General features: G+C 46.5%; 1 pseudogene; it reads right to left on the bottom strand.

The window, feature by feature from the left end:
* Positions 1-9,021: 9,021 nt before the first annotated feature.
* Positions 9,022-10,095, bottom strand: LOC102382467 (annotated as a pseudogene).
* Between the last annotated feature and the right edge of the window lie 485 nt (positions 10,096-10,580).

Genomic DNA, 10,580 nt, shown 5'->3' with positions numbered 1-10,580 from the left:
CTGCGCCCGCCCCCCCTGCCGGGACCTGGGTCAGGGCTGCCGGGCGACTGGGTTTTGTTGTTAAGTTAGATGCGATCCCACGGGCTGAGGCTGTGACCCTTTTCTGAGGGCGCGGGCGCAGATGTGGCCTAGAGCAGTGGTTCTCAACCGTTTTTTCCCCGCAGACCACTCAGCGGAGCGCTTCATAAACGTTTTGTTTTTGTTGTGCAAATCAACGCGCACAACTCCTGTTGCAATATCGGTAGTCTTACCGCTCTAATACAATGGATGTGCCTGGTTTTTTTGAGCAACGCTCTGGGAAGGCGGGTGTGATGTTTGCCAGCTTCAGCTGTAGGTCACCTTTCTGCAGACCACCTGAATGGAGCCCCTGAACCACAGTTTGAGGACCTCTGCCCCGGAGGAAAGAGAAGTAACCTAAGGCAGAGGAAATCTGGATTAATTTATTATTTGTCTGACGTGAGTCTGACAGAATTCATTAAACCTAAAGAAACATAAATGGGTCCTCCAGGCTACTTGGAATGAATACTGATAAATCATCAATCACACCCTGGACAGTAACTTCTGGGGTGTACTATTTATGCCACATCAGCCATAGGAAACTGCTTTAGAAATGCTGTGAACCTTAATTTGAATCAGTCCCAGAGGGCAAGAAGGAGCAGGAACAAAACTACTCATTTGCTATGGGACCGTGAATAACAAGAACCATGACTCCAGGTCTTTGTTCTCACCGCTGCCACCAACAGAGCAAAATGCTTTGCACACAGGGCCTGAGCCAAACCTGTACAGAGTCCATGGGCCTAGAAGTCTTCTAGCACTTCACAGGCTTCCTTCAGTGACTCGCACAACAGTGCTGCAAATTGAATAAACACGACTTTTGCCCAGGTCCAAGAGGCCAGGTGACATAGGCAGTGTCACACAGCTAGTTTGTGTCAGAGCAAGATTTAAGAAAGCAAAATAGTTTCTCCTGGCTGCTGTGTCTGTTAGGCAAAAAACATTCAAAGGGAGCTATGAGGGCAACTAGCTTCTGAAAAAAGGCTCCTAATTTGGCTTTCCAGTACTAGAGACAAAATCAGTGGCTATTCCTAGAAAGGTAGTTACATACTTTAATACTGCACTGCTAGTCAGGTTAGGGATAGAGACCATGTCATGAGTTTCATAGTAGCTAGGGTCAGGAGGGACCTGAACAGATCATCTAGCCTGACCTCCTGCCACAGGCAGGAATGAATGCTGCGTTCACAAGACCCCAGACAGGTGATTGTCCAACCTCCTCTGGAACCCTGGGAAGTTGGTTCCAGATTGTGGCCACCCTAACTGTAAAATATTGCCTTCTGATCTCCAACCTAAACCTATTCTCCATCAGCTTATTACCATTGTTCCTCATCACCCCAGGTGGTGCTGGGGAGAAAAGGGCTCTACCTATTTGTTGTTGATCTCCCCTGATGAGCTTGTAGGCAGCCACCAGGTCCCCCCTCAGCCTCCTCTTGCTGAGGCTGAACAGGTCCCTCAGTCTCTCCTCATAAGGCCTGTCCTGCTGCCCGCTCACCAAGCGGGTGGCCCTCCTCTGGACCCTCTCCAGGCTGGCCACATCCCTTTTGAAGTGCAGCGCCCAGTACTGTTAATATGACTGTAATACAGGGTTGGGCAAAATGCAGCCTGTGGGCCAGATGCGGCCTGCCAGGCCATTCTATCCATCCCGCCGGGCCCCTAAAAAATTTACAAAATTAATATTGCCCCTGGCTGCCTGTCATGCGGCCCTCAATGGCTTGCCAAAACTCATTAAGCAACCCTCCACCCAAAATAACTTCCTGCCCCTGCATAATGCCAGGTTCAGGGCACAGAAGCTCAGTAGCAATGACTGCATCTGAACAATTTATGGGTTTTTAACACTAGGTTTAGGGTTATATTTTCTCTGCACAGTAGCCTTCAGGAGAGTGGTGCATTAACTAAAAAAAAAGTAAAAAAAAAAAAAGCAGGTTGTCTGGTTTCTGGGTGCTAGGACAAGGTGTTGTGATCTAGAACTGCACAGGCTGAGGTAAGCCAGCTGTTCTTTGCATGATCTTTACTGGTTCTGATCATGATAGCGATGACAAACACAAGCAACCTTTCTCATGGTATTTGAGGACTGATCTACATTTGCAAAATCTGTCAGCTTAACTATGTTGGCCATGGCTTAGTCCCCACCCATCCTCCATCTACCCCCACCCTTCATCTACTTCTGAATGACACAAGTATGCTGAGATTCAGTTTCACCAGCAAAATGTAGCTTAAACCAAGGGCCCCTCTACACTTGCAGGTAAAAGCGTGATGGGATCTAAGATGTGATCCATGCAATCAAGCCTCCTGCCACGTCACACATTCATGACAGGAAGTGTGATTTTGGGAATTGCCCATTGTCATGACCCAATGATTGTGTGTGCACTTCGGCACTGCAGAATTATTTCCCGCCACATGGAGCTTTCTTTGCACGGTGCAATTCTCAGCTGCAGAGAGAAAACCCCGGTGCAAAGGAGTTCCTGCCACCCGTATGTAAATTTGTTTCCCACTATTGGCTATTTCTAAATTATTCCCACGTGGCGGCTAGCAATTGGCTCGCTAGCCGTATAAAAGGTTAGAGCAGTTTCTGCCCAAGTTATAGAGGACTCCACAACCATCTCGTGGGGACTCTGAGCACGCGGCAGAGTAATAGAAACTTTGTGTGTGTGTCAGAGGAGTTCGGAGGCCTGATCAACCACCAACCTCTTCCCATCTCATTCGTTAAATTCTTAAGACGTATCTACGGTTTTGCATGCTCGTCAAGGGTATCCAGAGCTCTGTCGTGTTTGTTTTTGTGGAGCCTAGCAAACTCCGTGCATGTGTCTTCGGTGGAGCCTAGCAAACTCCACTTGTGTTTGTCTGTAACTGCAACTCAAAGTTTTTCCTGCCTGCACCGCGACCACCTACAGTGTAAGTAAAACAATCTTTAATTAACCGCTACGAGTCCGTGCCTAATTCTAGTCCGTCGTGCAAAAGTACCTGCCCTAGTGTTGCGGGCTCCCAGCCACAGCCCGCCGCGCGCCCCCGAAAGCCTCGGACCGCTCCCGGCCCGCACACCCATTAGATCTCATTGCACCTTATTGCTGGTGCAAGGGAAGCCCGATCCCAGAGCTGCTGTGATCTCCAAGCTACAGGGTGCCCCATGCACCCCTGGGGCTGGGAAATTGCAGAAGCACCTGCTGGCGGCTGGGACCAAGAGGCGGGCCCTGTGTGGGGTGCTGCCGGGACCCAGAGTCTGCAGCTGCTGGGCACTGCTGGGGTTGAGAGTCCCTTCGGCTGTGGGACTCCCAGCCCTGATTGCACATGGTGCACCCCTGAAGTGGAGAGCCTGGTCAGTAGGGCTGTGCGAAGCTTCGGTCCCTGATTTGATTTGGCAGAGACTCGGCCTGATTCGTTGGCCAAATCTCCAAATCTAAATCGAATCAGAGGACCCTTTAATCTCTCCGAATCGAATCAGAACCCTCCAAATCAATTCAGAAAGATTTGCAGATTGGGACATAGACACAGCTTTAAATGTTTTTTCTACATACCTCTAGGTACCAGGAGGCTCATGAATGCTGCAATGCTGGGGCAGATGGAGTGTCCCACAGCACGCTTGGCAGCAGACCCGGAAGTGGACCAAAAGCACGTCTGGTCCACTTCTAGGTCCACCAGAGAGCGCGCTCTGCCCCCTTCCCCCCAACGTCTCCCCTGGCTCAGTGACTGGTGCCTCCTGGCCAAACTGGGAGGGCGCAGGGTGGGGCACCTGTGCGCTCCCTGGCGGACCTGGAAGTGAACCAGAAGTACTTCCGGTCCACAGGTTCACTGCTGGGCATGTGGAGGGCCCCACCCCTCACTCCTGTGGGACACTTCATGCGCCCCAGCATCGCAGCATTCACAAGCTGCACTGGTACCTCAAGGTATGTAGAAAAAACATTTAAAGCTGTGTCTATGTCCGAATCTCTGATTCTCTGAATCGGCATCGAATCTTCAAGTTCGGATTCGGCTGAATTGAATTGGGGTCAGTGATCTGAATCGACTAATCAAATCACTGCCCCTGATTCGGTCCAAATCTGAGTCGAATAGGGCCTGCTTCACACACCCCTACCGGTCTGCTGCAGGGTCTCCCAGCTGCAGGGACAGATCCAGCTTTAATTTGCATGTATAGTAGGGTGGGAACTACCTATAAAGTTATTACACATTTTCCAACAATAGTTTTATAGCTGGTTAGACCTTTTCATAGCATGATAGTTAATTTGCATGTGTAGCTAGTCTAAATTAATTGCACAGTTAACCCAGTATTTGTGTGATACATGTAATGTGTAGAGGGGGCCCAAGTCAAGACAAGTGAAGTTAGTTCCAAGTCTGCACTGAATGTTGGGGCACTTTTGGTGTGGCAATAATTTTATTCCATTCTTCCTGGTCTTCTGCAATCCTTGTACAATCAGTCAATTTTATTCCTGTCCAGTCTTTGATGGTAGTCTAGCTTGTCCTAGGTCTTCCTTTTCTTCTTTGTCCATCCACAGCACCCTGTAGGATGGTGTTGATAAGAGTGCTGGGCCTTCTTGTTACGTGTCCAAACCACTGCATCTTTCTTCTTACGATTTCAAGTAAGGGTTCATATTTGCCAACTTCACCTGATTTCATCTTTCACAGATTCATTTGTTCTGCATGTAGTGTAGGGTATGCATAGCACTGCATTTCAGAGGTCTCTATTTGCTTTTCCAGTGCTGTAGTGAGTGTCCAGGTCTTGCAGAATTGTTGAAATGACAACAGCATATAGTAGGTGGAGTTTTGTTTTCATTGTGACGTTGCTGCTAGTCCAGATTTTCTTCAGTTTTGCTAGTTGTCCAATGGCAATGGCTATACTTGTTTTTACTTCTTTTTCTGATGTAGCTTTTTCTTGTTTCTGTGATGGTTGTTCCAAGGTATTTAAAATGTGTTACTTTTTTCTAGCTTCTCATTACCAATTTTTATTGATGCATCATCATTGCTACTGGCTGATGTTATCAATACTTTGCTTTTCTCCACACTAATTTCCATTCCATATCTCTTTGTAGCCTTATGCAGCCTTTCTGTTATTTCCTTAAGCTCTTCTACAGTTCTAGCTATAAGGTCAATGTCATCAGCAAAAGGAAGATCGTTAATTTCTCGTCCTCCAACTGACACTGTTCCAGTGAAGTTTTCTAAGGCATCTGACAAGATTTGTTCCAGGTATAAATTAAATAAGCATGGTGAAAGAAGACAGTTTTGACATACTCCTACTGAGGTTGCAAACTACTCCACAATGTTGTTGTTAAGCAGGACTCCACTACTTGTATTGTTGTAGAGTTCTTCTAGAAGACTTATTAAGGTGGGACTGATGTTAGGCAGGCAAGGTTCTTTGTGTAGATGTAGTATCTTTTATTAGACTGAGTATTTGGAACAACGTTCTTTGCAAGCTTTCAAGCACAAGCACCCTTCTTCAGGCATAGGGAGACTCCATAGTTGTTCTGACATCTCCAAAGAATGAAAGTTGAACTGATGTTATGCTTCTTCATTGTCAGACAAAGTGCTTTTCACCACACCCTGTCAAAAGCTTTTTAAAAAGTCTATGAAATTATGATGGATTTCTTTTTGGTGGTCACAGTATTTTTCACACTTGCTTCTGAGGTTGAAGATCTGTTCTGTGGTGCTTCTTCTAGAGCTGAATCCAGCTTGTTCTTCTGCTAATACAGTCTCTATTTGCGGCTTGAGCCTATTTAGTATTATTTTAAGAAGCACATTACTTGGATGACTGATGAGGCTAATGGTGCAGTAGCTGGTACATTGGTATAGATTCCCCTTCTCTGGGATAGGGATTATTATTGATTTTTGTCCACTGTGTTGACCAGGCTTTCCTTTTCCATATCATATTGCAGACTTTGTACAGTATGTCAATCATCTTGTTTCCTGTTCTTAGTATTTCTGCAGGTATATTGTCAGGCCAATTCCTTTTCCATTTTTCATGCTTCTGATGTCTTCTACTTCTTCTCTTGTGATGTCTAAGCTTTTATCTTCTTCTTCTACAGTGCCAGATCCTCCTTTCTCTAGTTAAGTTATTACTTCTGGGTCTGTTTTGACATTATGATTATACAGAGGGGGCCCAAGTAGAATACACTGGATCTGTTGCTGGTCTAATCTAATAAAGATTTAGCTGTACTTTAAACAGTAGACAAAATTTTAGTATGAAAGGTTTCATACTAGATTAAATTAAAAATGGCAGGGCTTCTGGGCAGAAATGAGAAAAGAAGAACCTAATTTGATTAATTTCCCAAATAAGGGAAAAGTTGGGTATGAAACTATATGCTATCATTCTAGAAATACTGCCATTTTACCAGCTTTTTACCTGTCCTCCCCAAAAACATATTTCTATCTCATTTAAAGTTTACCTGTGTTGGAAAGTCACATGCTAGAAAAATGTTTTAGTACAAAATCTTAGGGAACTAATCAGGGATCCCATGCTCAACCACTGAAAATTTCAAAAGAAATTGCTGCAACGGATTTGGAAGTAGACATTTTACTTTACAGGTGGGTTTGAAGGACAGCAAGATCTTGGTCTGAATATTCATTCATAGTCAGATACATTGGATGCTTCAGTTAGCAGTTATTTTTCATTTTATTTGTAAGGTTTCAGGGAAGGTTCTTTGGAGTTATTCAGGGCCTACTTCTACTCCTTTCTCAAATGCAGCTGTTAGGGACCAACTTGGTTTTAATGTGAATCCATTGGCACTGGGTCAACATGGTTTCCTTTATACAAAAAATTAACTTTTCCTGATTAGTATTTGTGATAACCTCCAGATCATTGGTAATTCTGTAGATCTGTTGACAGAGAAATGGATCCACCAGAGCTAAGAGGCTAGTGTTTAGGGTATCAGTTTCCAGGTTCAAGTCCTGGTTTTGCCTGACTTGAAGGTGAATCTACCATAATTCAGGAAAGAGCTTTTAGAACTTTTATGCGTTGTAGATAAAGTTATTCTTTTGTGCTATTTCTCCACGAAGAAATATGCCATGCCTGCAATTTTTTTAATTTTTAAAGGTTTCTTTCTTTTCCCAAATGCATAGCCCGCCATTTAAAACATTTTTTTTGCAGAACATTTAATAAAACTTTAAATGGTAGTTGTTCAATCTGTGTTCCAACAAACTGAAATACAAAATACCAAATCTGAATACTGAACTGTGATCATCAGATGCATAAAAAACCAGATATCTACAATTCAGTTTCTTTTTGTGTGCATTGTGTAGAAACATGTTCTGCATGCCCAAACCTCTTAGCTCTGAGATGTGAGTGTATATGTATCCACCCCACCCAAATTAGAACACTTGATTTTTGTAAAGGATATAGATAAACTACCAGTTACAGCTCTGGATAGTCTGGCCAGACTCTGAAACAACCATCAGATTTGTCTTGAGACTGAATAGGTCCTATGCTCAACTCCTGTATAGAGAGAATAATACAGGTTACAGAAAAGAGGAGGAGGAAAATCCTAAAGTGGAGCTGGCTGACCACTTTAAATCAGGCTTCCCTTTCTGGAGTAGAAGTTTCCTTAGCCTGTAGTGTAAACTGTAGCAGGGCACTGGGGTGTGCCTGCTCCCTTACAGGAACTAGCAGCCTGTGAGGCTGCTTGCAGGTGGGGCAGGGAGTTAATGAGAGGCACATGATGGGAAGAGGGCTCAGGCTGGAAATAGAGTCCAAGTTGGTCAGGGGTCTCTCTCTCTCTCACAGCTGCAGGGTAGGTGCTCCATCCTGGGGAGCTAGGCTGACTGCTGTGCTGCTTGTGGGAGCAGCCAGGCTCAGGACACAAGGAGCAGGGAGCCAGAAGGTATGCCTAGCTAAGGGGTGAGGGAAGGTTCCCCTCTTAAAGGGGCAGAGGTCTGCTTCACCTTGGTATTTTTGTTATATCCCGGGGACTTATGGGTATGTTACAGTTTCCTCTGGCGGTTTGGGCTGAGACCATGGGACAGTTACGGACGTCCCATTAGTGCCCGTGCGGCATACGATAGCCTTGAGCTCTGCCAGGGGCAGCCCTGAGACCTGAGTAGCAGTTGAGCCTAGAGTGGGTACAATGTGGCTACGGTGTAAGGCTACAGGGCCAGACAGGGGCCAGAGGCCTGGAGCCTGAAAGGGGCGTGAGCAGATGAGGGTCAAGGGCCCAGCAGACGGGGCCAGGGGCCTGGTGTACAAAAGAGCCAAATATAATTATGATAACACCCGCGAGGCTTGGGACGTGGTATAGGGAAGGTTAAGGAGCCACACAAAGAGCCCCTAAGGTGATCGTGCCCAGGAGGGGCACAGGCAGATTGAAAGGACCTGCTGGTCTGGGAGCGCAGGACCATTATTGAGGTGACTCAGGGAGAACCCAGTGGAGATCGACACAGGCTCAGGCTCACGTGGAGCCCACAGCCAGCCTCCCTTTTATAATCTTTATTAAAATCAAGGCATGATAGGCAAGATCAAAAGGGAAGGGCTGCAGTCAGGCCTGAGCCAGGCAGGAGCTGCACGGCCACCCGAGGGTGTCACAGCCACCCCGTGGTCACTGACCTGCTACACAAACCACAGAAGCAGAGTTACTATACTGTACTCTCTGTTCAGTTTTATGCCTCATCTGAACAGGAGCACAACAGAATTAGTCTCAAGAAGCCTCTCCAGGCATTGATGAAAACCGCTTTCTGGAGGTGGTTTTTCTTGAGAAGTGGAGCAGACTTATACTGGATATCTTGGTCCATATTTTAAGGCAAGGGGTTGACAGACTTGTGCAGGTTTCACTGATATGCAAGCAGCATTTAGAGCTTGTCATAGCAAAAAAAAAAAAGGTTGATTTCGAGGTCTCTGGGCTCAGTGTGGTGTATGCCAGCCCACAGTCTCTGGCTCTGTGCCTTAATTTCTTGTCCAGCTTCCCACTGCTGGACATTGTGAAGGGGCAGAGAGAGGATTTTGCACTGGGATGGTTGGGTCCTACAGTTGTCCCTGTCATCAGGCTTTTCCCCTGCTCAGAACTCTTTCCTGGGGACTGCTTTGTAGCACAGGTATTCTTCCAAGCACCGGATCGTTGCTCGTCTTTCTGTGGGCCAAGCTGGTCGACGAGCAGATGGTGGTTCTGGAACGTCCAGGGCCAGCCACTGACACCATAGAGGCAGACTGTCTGCTGGGTCTACCTGCTCAGGGTGGGTAGGGCACCCCTTTGCTAGCCTCCCCTTCCAGCTCTTGCCACTTGACTAGCTGCACAGTGGCATTCAGGTCTGACAACTCATGCTTGTCATTGTAAGTGGCTCCTTGTGGCATCTCTGGCATACTTTGCAGGGTGGCCCAGATGTGTTCACCAGGGCTATATGTATCCTTTGACCACTGTAGGATCTGTTGGGCAATAGAGTGACTACCACATAGACACTGCCATAGGTTGGTGGATTTTTCAATGTGTCTGGCCGACTGGTGGAGTCACCCACTTCATAAGCGAACTTCCAGCGATGGAACTTCTTGGCCTCTGAGGGCTTTTCTGGCTTCAGGCTGTTTTTTACTTTCAGAAGCTTCAGGGCTTGGAGGATCTTGGCATTGATCTTGAGTGCAAAGTCAGTGCCACATGTATTCAGGAAGAATTGCCGGGGTATTGGATGCTGGAGCAGGTCTTCCATGCAGTTGATGTTGGCCTGAAGCATTGACCAGGATGCATAGACCACCCACTTCAGTTTGCTGGCCCAAAGGCATTGGGGAAACAGGATACGATCCCATGTACTGCCTTCTGGAAGTCCTTAGGAGCTTGGCATCTGTATGGACACAGCAGAGATTCTGCGGGGCATACAGGGCCTGCAACAGCCTCTCAAACATCTCAATGTTGTTGTGGATCACCATGAACTATGGGGGGGGGGGGCACGATCCACCTCCTCACTCAGTGGGACCTCAAGAAACTAGTTCTTGGCTTTGAAGAGCCTGCAGTTTGCTATTAGTTTCAGGTTGTCTGCTGGTATTAAAGACTTCCTTTTTTTCCTAAAGTCCAGGTTGCTCAAGCAAGCTGCCTGCATAGCTTCCATGTCCCCTCTAATGATCTGAGAGCACGTGATTTTGCCCATGGGAGATAGCCTCAGGCATTGATTAGAATTAACACTTTTACACTGACTTTTGTACTGTAAGGTGGTTATACTCCAGACTTGGAAGCTGCACTCCCAAACAGTGAATTTCCTCGCTGTAATGGGCAACAGCATGAGCAAGTTCCAAAGCAGCAGGTAGTGATTCTGACAAAACCACTTTCTCTCACAACACCATATATCCTCACAGGTGGTGAAAGTTCACAGCTGGTTTGAAAAGGTTAGAAGAAATAGTTACACTAAGTAAAAAAACTATGTCCCCTTAGTCATCAAGAACCGTAAGTCACCAAATTTGCTTCCAGAGCAGGAACCAGGATATTAGAGCTCCTTGAACAAACTTCTTGCCTGCTGTGGTTTGGGGTTTTTTTCCCCACTCATCACGCTTAGTATTCATAGATTCATAGATGCTAGGGTCGGAAGGGACCTCAATAGATCATCGAGTCCGACCCCCTGCATAGGCAGGAAAGAGT

The sequence above is a fragment of the Alligator sinensis genome, unplaced genomic scaffold (assembly GCF_000455745.1).
Source record: "Alligator sinensis unplaced genomic scaffold, ASM45574v1 scaffold458_1, whole genome shotgun sequence".
NCBI classification, from domain to species: domain Eukaryota; kingdom Metazoa; phylum Chordata; order Crocodylia; family Alligatoridae; genus Alligator; species Alligator sinensis.
The sequence above is the reverse complement of the archived record's forward strand: the minus strand, read 5'-3'. Positions and strand labels throughout refer to the sequence as shown.